Genomic DNA, 11,477 nt, shown 5'->3' on the forward strand with positions numbered 1-11,477 from the left:
TCAGCTTTGGACGAGCGAAGACTTGAAGTAAAACTTGAATGTCGTTGATTATCGGACCCAACAAAGAGCTATCATCTTCTTGGCGATTCATTGCAGTAAGCGAGACACTTGAGTCCCCTTCAAACATAACATCCACACCACCAATATGAAGGATCTGATCCGAAAGAGAACTCAAACTTAGCTTTGAAAAAGGCTTGCATCAATCGGTGGACAGCGAGAGAAAACGATTGAGCACGGCTGCTCGTCCGGTCAAACTTCGGATCTCCTTCAAGGTAGTTAGAGATTTCGTCTCTAGGATTGCTCGGATTTACTTGGGATGTGTTTCGATTCCTCGTTGGGTTACTAGGTACCGTAAGAATCTGCCTGAAGATTCTCCAAATGTGCATTTGGCGGGATTGAGTTTCATCTTGTACTTTCTAAGGATGTCAAAAGTTTCCACCAAGTTGTTGATGTGGTCTGATCGCTGCTTGCCCTTCACCATGATGTCGTTGACGTAGACCTCCATGGTTACTCCAATTTGCTTCTTACACATCATGTTTACTAGTTGTTGGTAAGTGGCTCCCGAGTTCTTGAGACCAAAAGGCAGGAACTTGTAGCAGTAGGTGCCTCACTCGATCACCAATGCGGTTTTCGCCTTGTCAGGCTCGTGCATGGCTATTTGGTTGTAGCCGGAGTGTGCGTTCACAATTATAATCTGTTTCAATTTAGTTAGTTAGACTTTAGAATTAATTCGATCTCTGTGAGACGATATTCATGTTTCAAAGTTATACCATCATCTAATTTGTATACTTGCAAGCACTAAAATTCGAGACTTAATGAGGCTAATTTTGGTTATCTAATTTTTGCGACAATATCTTGTATACTAAAGAGGATAACTTACATTTATTTGGGCCTCAATAAAAGCTGTTGGAAGATTTCAACTCTGTCGAAAGGATAAAAGGGTCATGTGCCAAAACAAAACAAAAAAAAAGAGATCCGCAATCTAGTACTATTGTCGATCAGTAGTAATCAACCTAGTACTCCTTGAAGATTTTGAGCAGTTGATCGAAGGTGTTGGTCGTACATGCAGCCTCAATCAGCTTGTCAATTTTTGCATCGAACATCCAGATTCCGGCCGGTTGGGACTTCCTGATGACTTGTTGGAGAGTTGGATCCAAGAGATAATTTAACGGAAATTGATATTTGTTTCGTTCTCCCACGTACAAAACTATATAAACTTTCTTGGAGCACTGGGACCTAATGAATATCCTCATCTTTTCTAGAACAAGATTTACATGATCTTCACCCTTTGTATGCGCTTCGAATTCTCCTCAACTAGAAATTCACAAGTACATGATGAAAGGTTTTTTTATTTTTTTATTTTTTTAATTTTTTTCTGCTGTTTTTCTTCGGCTTTAAAGTAAAATGAATGTTTCTTGCAGGTTTAGTGAAAGGCTACCCGCAAAGAAACGTCATCAACAAGTAACATTGCGGGCATGCTTGCATGCGATTCTAGTACTTCCTGAAGATCTTGGGCAACTGATCGAAGGTGTTAGTCGTACGTACAATCTCAAGTGGCCCATCAATCTTTGAATCGAACACATCCGGTTTCGAGTTCTTGTTGAGTTGTTGGATAATTGGATCCGATATATACTTCAAAGGAACTTGATATTTCTTTCGTTCTTCTCCTAGAATATTTAAAATTCCTATTGATAAATAAAAATAAAATAAAATAACTAGTGTTTGGCCAATTGAATCATTCAAACTCAAATATCAAATATGAAAGGACCATTGACAACATCCTGAAAAATCATGTGCACTATTTTTGCAACGTTATTAATTAAGAGTACTCTTAATTAAACAGTTGCTGTCTATATTTGGTTTTTTTTTTTTTTTTTGGTTTTTTAGTTAAAATGGTTCCCGATATTGGCATAACTCATCATTTTGATCATTGATATTTAAAATCGATAGAACTTGTCCTAACTTGTTCACCTTCAATCATTTTGGTCTTTACGTAAAAAAACTCTGTTAAATAAAGAAAAAAATTTGACAAAAATACTCTCAATTTTTTGTCAAATCATTTTGGACCATTATTTATTAAATTGAAGGTCTTTTTGTCATTTTGGTCCTTATTTAACGAGGATATGTCATGTAATAACCAAAATGATTGAAGGTGATAAATTCAGGAACCAGTTCTATAAATTTCAAATCTTAGAGACCAAAGTGAGAAATTATGCCAATCTCATAGACTATTTTGACTAAAATAGCTTCTTTTCTTTGTTTTGGGGTGCAAAGTGAAGTAGATTTCTACCGTGATTTGTTGTACTAAGGGCTCCATCCATGTGGGATTGCTTGATCTCAAACCAATCCTAATGAAGTAAAGAGTCTACTTTTTCTGTCTTTTCACATAGTCTAATCTAATTCTATGTTGTCCTAAAGAAAGGGAATATTGTTCTCATCAATCTTAATAGATGGTGATGCTCGCTACCATATTTCTCATCGTTAGACGAGTTTAAAATTTAAGATCTATCTAGTTGGTAGACATAAATTTCAAAATTTAAACTCATTCAATGATGATATGGAATTGAACAAAGTGGTTGGTATTTATTTTCATAATTCTATCAAAATGTCTGATTTGTTGTTGTTTTGGAAAGGGCGGTTATATCGAAGGGCAGTGATAGAAAAGCCGACCAATTTGCTTTACTTAATTTTTTTTCTCAAACGATGGACAATTTTATTAAGATACTACCTAATTCACAAAATCAAATCCTCTCCATTTAAAATGGCTATGATCTATTTGTGGCCTCAATTATTGTTTGACACAATAAATTTATGACAACAAAGCTAAAAGCGTTGAGTTTATAAACATGTGTTAATAAATAATTGAGGAAGATCTTCACAATCACTTATCTGGACTTCCAGGTGGTCCTAGGACCATCCAGGTCCCTTAATGGATCTGTCATCCTTAATGGCATTCAAAAATACATTACTATTATTAATTAAGCTATTCATTCTTGAAACTAGGTTTCTATGGGTTTCCGAATAAAGTGGAGCATCACTTGTCATGGACGTTGTTGTCAACGTTAAGTCGGGAAAGTTCTCTTCCTTGGTTATGTGTAGGGATTTTAATGAGGTGTTGAGTTCGTCAGAACAACTTGGTGGGCTGGGAGAAGGGAGAGTCAGATGAATGGGTTTCAGGAGGCAATACATGACCATGAACTGGTGGATTTGGGATTTATTGGTAGTGAATACACTTCGACAGATAACATGGAGGATGAGGTTCGGTGTCGCCTTGACCTTGCGCTTGCTACTCAGACTTGGATACAGTTATTTCCGCATTCTAAGGTTTGTCACCTCAACCCTTCCAAATTTGACCATTTGCCTATTGTGGTGGAGATTCGGAATTCGGTGGGTGGCACCCCTTGGAAATCTTGCAGTTTTCGGTTTGAGGAGATGTGGTTACAGGAGGGCAGTTGTGAAGAAACGGTTGCAGCTGCTTGGAGTGTGCAGCGGAGGGGTTCACCATTGACCCGTGTGTGTGACAAAATTAGAGCCACTAGGATGGCGTTATTAGAGTGGCAACGTACTTCCTTTGGGAATACTACAATGGAGATTACGAAGGTGAGAGATAAATTGAGGGTTTTGTTTGAGCATCCTCCTTCACCGGATCTGCATGAATGTAGGGGAGAGTTGATGCAAGAGCTAGATAATTTACTTGGTAAAGAAGAAACCTTTTAGCGGCAGAGGGCGAGAACTCAGTGGTTGAAGGAAGTGATTGGACTACAAGGTTCTTCCATAACCGCGCTTCGAATAGGTGGCGGAAAAACACCATTAAGGGCTTACGGGGAGATAATGGGGTGTGGTATGACTCGCCAAAAGGTATTGAGGATACGGTGGTGGATTTTTTTAGGTGCATTTTCCGGACACAAGGGGTTCTCTCTAATGCCGTTCAAGAGGTGATAGGGGCCGTTTCGTAGAGAGTTACTCTGGAAATGAATGAGGTGTTGTTACAACCTTATTCCGTAGAGGAGATTAAGGTGGCTGTTTTTCCCACACATCAAAATCTCCGGGACCGGATGGCATGTCCCCACTCTTCTATCAACAATTTTGGCATATTGTGGGTCCAGAGATGGTGGAGGCGGTTCGATCTTTTCTACAGTTTGGCTATTTAAGTAAGGAAGTTTGTTTCACTCACGTTGTATTGGTTCCAAAGGTGAACGAGCCACAAGATATGTCACAATTACGCTCCATTAGTTTGTGTAATGTGCTCTACAAATTTGGTGCTATGGTGATTGCTAATGATCTTAAAGGCATGACATCCACGATTATTTTGACTAATCAGAGTGCGTTTGTGCCTGGAGGATTAATTTCGGATAATTCTCTTATGGTGGCAGAGATTGAGCACTATTTACATAATAAGAGGAATGGTAGGGAGGGTTCCTTTGCACTTAAGCTTGATCTCAGTAAAGCCTATGATCAAGTAGAGTGGTGCTTTTTGGAAGCTATAATGGTAATGTTGGGGTTTGATACCGATTAGATAAAAATGGTGATGGCGTGCATTAAGTTGGTGTCATACTCCTTCCTAATCAATGGGCAGCCGAGTGGATATTTGACTCCGTCACGTGGGCTACGGCAAGAGGATCCTTTATCACCCTATTTGTTTCTTTTATGTGTTGAAGGCTTGTCGGCGCTCATTACATAGAATGAGCAATTAAGGCAGTTGAGTGGTATTCAGCTGCGTGAGCAAGCTCCCCGATTCACACCTCTTGTTTGACGACAACAATTTTCTCTTTGGTATAGCAAATGTGGACGAATGTGCGGTGATTCAACATATACTGGATATTTACTCTCAATCTTCGGGCCAATCCGTGAACTTCGATAAGAGTAGTGTAGCTTTTAGTGCGAATGTGCTCCAGTATGACAAACAAATGTTAGCAGGTTTCCTTGGTGTTCAGTTGGTAGAAGGGCATGAAATATATCTGGGGTTGCCGATATGTGTGGGGAAGAATAAAAAACAAACCTTCTCATATATCAAGGAAAGAGTGATGCAAAGGCTTAATGGGTGGAAAAGTAAGCTTTTGAGTAGTGCGGGGAAGGAACTTCTTATAAAGGTTGTTGCCCAAACCCTCACGGCTTATGCGATGAATTGTTTCTTGCTCCCGAAGACTTTTTGTGATGAATTACATCAACTTATGGCCCACTTTTGGTGGGGGAATGGTTCGGAGGATCAGAAAATTCATTGGAGGTTGTGGAATAAGATGTGTAAATCTAAAGCAGAAGGTTAGGGTTTCGGGATTTTTATGCTTTTAATATGGTAGTGCTAGCTAAACAAGGGTGGCGAGTGTTCCATTATCCCTCGTCATTGGTAGCGCAAATTTTCAAGGCAAGGTACTTTTCGAATTCTTCTTTTTGGGAAGTGGAAGCATCTGCGTCTTCTTCGTACTGTTGGCAGAGTATTGTAATGGCGAGGGAGGTCTTGGTCCATGGGTCTAGGTAGGTGGTGGGTGATGGACGAACAGTAAGGGTGTGGTTGGATCGGTAGGTACCTTAGCCTCGACACCTCTTCCTGGAAGAGTTCACATGAAGGTTAAGGAGTTGATCGATACTTCTACAAGGGTGTGGCGTACCAATTTGTTACTGGAATTTTTTTAGCCCGGATGAAGTATCTTTGATTCTTTCTCTTCCTTTCAACTTTCGTACTCCAAAGGATAAGTTGGTGTGGCATCATGACGAGAGGGGTCACTTCTTTATGAAGAGTGGGTATTGGGTTGCTCGGCAATGGTTACAATCTTCGGATAGCAGTGCATCTTCCTCTAATACAGTTAGTGCATATGCGAGACTTTGGAAGAATCTATGGAAGGCTAACATCCTTCCCAAAGTTAAGAATTTCACCTAGAGGGTGTGTCATGATATTCTTCTAACCAAAGTCAACCTTCAAAGGAAAGGAGTGGAAGTGGAGTTGGAGTGTGGGGTGTGCAAAAGGGAGAAGGAAAATGCGGCTATGTGTTACTTAGATGCCCGTTTGCTAAAGCGGTGTGGTTTAGCTCTCCCTTTGGTATACGGTTGTCCGAGAGTTTTAGACTGTCTTTGAAGGATTGGTTGCTTATGTGCTGGAAAATAAGGAGGTGGATTTTGACTTGGCTTGTGTGATCATGTGGGGCATATGGCAAGAAAGGAACTCACGGGTATGAAGGGGTGCTCAAATGTCTCATATGGGTGTGTGGCAGAAGGTTTCGTCTTGGCTATTAGTGTTTCAAGCAACAAATTGTGCTTCTGCTAGGGTGGGGGTTGTACCTACCTAGAGGTGGTCTCCTCCTAGCCAAGGGTGGGTTAAGGTTAATATGAATGGTGCGGTGAAAGGTCCTACGAATATGGGGGGAGGTTGAAGCAGTGTTGCAGGACTGGGGAGAGGGTTTTTTGGCGGCTAGGGGCCAACAACTCCCAGGGGTCACTTCGATTCCACTCCTGGAGTTGTTTGTCATGCAGTACGAGTTGCAGGTTGCGCAGATGCAAGGGTGTCAACAGATCGTAGTTGAAAACGATTCTATGAATGTTATTTCAGTCCTTAATGGCACTGTGGTGAACTCATCGGCTCTTGGTATGATCGCGAAGGATTTGTTGCAGTTGGCTTCCACCTTCTCTAGAGTGAAATTTATTCATGCTTCTCGTTTATGTAATGGGGTTGCCCATCGTCTTGCTAAGTTTGCGTTGTCTAGTAGCAACAACCTAGTTTGGTTTGAGGAGCCTCCTACTCTTATTTAGGACCTTCTACTCCAAGACATATGTATACGAATAATATTACTCTTATTCAATACAACGCTTCCTAGTTTGGTTTGAGAAGCCTCCTACTTTTGTAAGAATAATATTACTATGTATACGAATTGAGATTAATTAAAGGACCAAGCAAAGACATTCGATTGATCAATAAAACAAAATAAAACCCTATAAGGAGGGGATAGTAAAAAATCATATATGAAAGTTAAACGTAACACAAGATGAGATTCAGAACAGCGCTAGGCTATGAGTACTACTTCTGTGGATATGATGTCAACAAATCATGTATACAAATAGGAGAAAATGGAACCTAATTTGCCCTCAAGTGAATTGACTAGGACAATACTCTTCACATAAATTAGAGCATGGAAATCTAAGACCTTATTTAGAATATGAGGAATATGAAGATAGTTGAAATTTCCGGTACTGGAATTATAAGAGCTGGCTCTTCCATCGGAGGAAACCATAAGAAGCGTTTTCCAAAATATCGATGGATTCTGAATGCTTTTTAAGGGTCCAATGTTTAGTAATTTTGTCAACGAACTCTTAACTCCGTTATAATAATCCATTACCCATATTTCATATAATGTAGAATCCTCATCACTTGTATTGTAACAAGAGCAAAAAGAAGCAATGGATTCATTACACAGAAAAAGATTATAAAGCTTAAAACCATATTCTCTCCTTGTAACAACCCGTCCTAATTAATTTTACGAATTTTGGAACGAGGGTATTTTGTTTTTGCTTTTGGTCTTAATAGGTATGCCAAGAGGCCCTCCCTTGATTTTTGTCCCCTGGGCCCAAGCCTCTCATCTCCTTTCTCTCACAGTTCTTTCTCTTTCCTGACTCACTCTTACTTCTCTCCCTTCTCTCACGGCAAGCACCAAGATAGTGCCATGGGGAAAAACCCCACTTGAAAAACCATCACAGCCTTGGCGAGGCGCCTCACTTCTCACCACCTAGACCTCGTCGTCATGAACCTCAGCAAGGAGACCTGGAAACTCAATAGTGGCTGAGGCCATTGTTCATTCTTTTCCCGACTCCATCACGTCCGATGTAGGTAAGCTTCGAAACAACCTAAACATTTTTCCTCCTTTGTCCTCATATTTCATTTCTGATCATATTTGTATGTTTTGGACAACAAAACCATGAAGAAACATCACAGAAAGGCTTTCCCAGATTCTAGCAATAATATTGTGATTTTCAAACCCTTTTTTGGCCAACTCCAGCCACCACTCGTCTTTAAATTGGTGTAGATCTCTTCCTTGTCCCTTGGTCTTCCTTTTGGTAGGTAGATTGTAGGCTATGGTTGAGAACGGGTCAAAACCCGATCCACTAGCCTATGCCAACCCAACTCGTTAGGCCATGGAACCCAGCCTAATACTCTCGACCCAGACCCAAGTAACCTGAGCCTAACCTTGAGGCCCAACTTAGAGAACCCAAGCCCAACCCAAATGAGAACCAGCTCACTAACCCTCGGCCCAGCCCAGCTGAACCGGCCCAAACCCGTCGACCCATGTACCCATTGACCGATCTAACTTGACCCGGATGGAATATTCTCTGGAATATTCTTTGTGTTGACTTTTACAAAATTTGCCCGGGACCACTCTTAGAGTAATTCAACATCTTGAATCTGTTTCCGACGTTCGTTTTTTCCAAATTCAATCATTATAGTAGAGTTTTATTAATGAGACCCTTTATGTGCTTAGGTGCATTTATTGTGGAGTTTCTGTCTTTACTAGTTTGCATGGCTCATCAATGGCGAAGTATCTGTGAGTGGACCCCTTCTAAAATGCATGATTTTACTATTAGAAATGCATACATGAAAATCATGATTTATTGGTTACATTTTATGAAATGTTTATGAGTAAATTGGTTTCACGCTTTATGAATTATCATGCTTTATCGACTTTACATTCCTTGTGGTATATATGATTAATGACTATATATACATACTTGTGAACGTGGTTTTACGATATGACGTTTTAGCTACTAAACTCCAATTAAGAGATATATATATATATATATATATATTAGAAATATTATTGTAATGTTTTTATGTACTTATTTAGTGGTTACTCAACAGTCCTGCCTATGGGCGAATGATATATATATTAGAAATATTATTGTAATGTTTTTATGTACTTATTTAGTGGTTACTCAACAGTCCTGCCTATGGGCGAATGATACTACCTAAGGACGAACGGTAATGCCTACAACCAAATGATACTTATATGGCTTCAGCCGGGCATTTGGTTGGTGCCTACGGGCTGAAGATATTTATATTGGCTTCGGCCGAGCGTTGGTTAGTGCTTACGGGTGGAAGATAATTATATTGGCTTCAGTCGGGAGATGTAGTGCCTTCTGGCGATTGAAGATATATGTTAATATATATACTTATATATATACCCTGTACTACCACTACCAAGCACTTTTTATATGATATATGTTTTATGAAAGGTTTTATGGCACGCTAGGGTTTTTGGAAAACCTATTACATATTATACTATGAGTTTCTAAACCTAAGGGTTAATACGTTAAAGATTAACTGTTTTAGTATTACTTATTTATCAACTTAGTCCACTTATGTTTTGTTTTGCGCCCCCCCAAGGACTTAGAATCGAGGTGCACAATCCCAGCATCAAGGCACTCCCGCATCGGCATCTTCGAGTCCTCTCAGTGTAGGACCCATCTCTTTGTTCATTCAATTTTATATTATTCCTTTTTAGTGTCTCGGATTAGTTGTATGCTCCGAACACGTTCCATAATTGCATATTCATTATAATTAAATTTGCAAGTTTTAGTTATGTTGGTTAATTGTTTCTAGTTCTCATGCATCCTAATATGGCTTCGTCATCTTCAGGTGTCGGCCAACACATGCCCACCCTGATGTTTGGGGAATATCAAGGTCGGGCGTGTCACTCCCAGAGGGCAATTGTATTGTATGGAATATCTCATCACCTAAATCAAATGAAAGTATGTATTCCTCACCATCACTTGCAAACCAATAACAAAATCCCTTCAAGTACACTGAACAAGAAGAATGATAGGTTTTGCTTGATATATCAAGCTTGATCTCTCTCCAAGAGTTAGCAGTCGTGGTGCATACATCAGCCGTGTGAGGAAGAGTAATACGATGATAATATGTTTGCTCATCATTTGAATACTCACAATTTTCTATAATTTGCACAAACTTTTATTCTTTAGCTTTGCAATCATAGCCAAATCCCAATCCTTGAAGGGTAGTTTCAAATTCGAATTTTCCCTTGGGAGGGGAAGGTACAAGAAGGCATGAATGGGGAAGTTGCCCGAATTCCCCCGTTGCAAGATTGCATAAAAGAACATTTTTCCCTACTATTACACAAACAATCCCATTGCAATAGCCGTGACTTTGCACAAATTCATGATCTTCCAATGGAAACGGTGTATTTAGGTCCTCAACATCATAATGAAGGTTGTGCTCATCACTATCAATGGAAAGATTAATCATGGACCAGAAAACTTCTCGTTTCCAAATCTGGTCTGGGAAAAAAGTGTGACTTGGAACGGTTAAGAAGGATACAAGTGGAGGATGAGAGTTTGTTGTTCATGGAATTGTTGAGATGTTTGGCCACAAAACTTGGACCATTGATGAGAGTGCACCAAGACTCGTGTACGCATTTGAATCGTATCAGACACTTGGGCGGCAACCTGGATAGGATTTCGACCGTCCTATCTTCAGAAGTTTCACTTTCATGTGCCTGGAACATTTTGGCAATTTAGTCCCACAAGAATTCTTCACATGTATATATACACAGGAAAGAACACCACCAGTTTGAGAGCCAAACTAAATCAAACTACAAGTCCCTAACGCTTGGTAGATCGTTTTTAAGCATATTTACCACATAAGATGCCAAAATTCAATAGTACTAAATAAACTTGGAGTTCCACGATCACAACATATATAGCTACCAAAGAAAACAGGGGCAATCTAGTCAATTTCGAGATTTATGGAGAATCATATGTTCAAATTTTACTATTTTTTTTTATTTGACACAAAACTAACCATTCAAATATTACGTTTAATTTTACATTAAATTGATGAAATAAAAAAAGACGAATGGAACGTAATTCCTCCTTTTGGATATTAGATTAGCTGTAGACACATTTTTAATGTTTTCTTTCTTGTAAATTATTTTGAGATTAAATAACTAAAAGCATTCTTAAACAAGGTTCTAAAAAACGTTAGGTGCTAGTCGAACGGCGGGCTGGCGCCTAGCGCCTAGGCTGCTATGCGGCCTAGGCGGATTTAGGTAAATTTCTTGTATATCTTATAAATAAGTGCATATTGACACTTACAAAAAATTATACTTGTATGAAATTTATGGATAAGATAATAAAAGAATGATAAAATGTAAAAAGAGAATCAACAAGTCCAAAATTTAAAAACACATTAAGCATATATGCCATATAACCATAGTGAGGAGTATTGTAGGATGACACATGTACAACAAGTTCACAATTTTAAACCACTTAGACTTAGATAGGATTTTTTATTTTATTTTTTTATTTCATTAAAAAATAAATAAAAACCGCCCAGCTTCGCCTAGCATAGCCTAGCCTTGCCTAGCCCCCCTAGCCGCCTAGAGCTCATCCGATTTTTCCCACTAATTTGCAAGAAAATGTCTCGGCTCACCACTGCCCAGCGCCTAGGCTGTTTTATAAAACATTGTTCTTAAATCATA

General features: G+C 39.3%; 1 pseudogene; it reads right to left on the reverse strand.

Moving 5' to 3' along the window:
• Positions 1-7,034: 7,034 nt before the first annotated feature.
• LOC103933363 lies at positions 7,035-10,502 on the reverse strand (annotated as a pseudogene).
• Positions 10,503-11,477: the final 975 nt, after the last annotated feature.

The sequence above is a fragment of a genome, unplaced genomic scaffold, assembly GCF_019419815.1.
Source record: "Pyrus x bretschneideri cultivar Hongxiangsu unplaced genomic scaffold, Pyrus_bretschneideri_v1 Contig145, whole genome shotgun sequence".
NCBI lineage: Eukaryota > Viridiplantae > Streptophyta > Magnoliopsida > Rosales > Rosaceae > Pyrus > Pyrus x bretschneideri.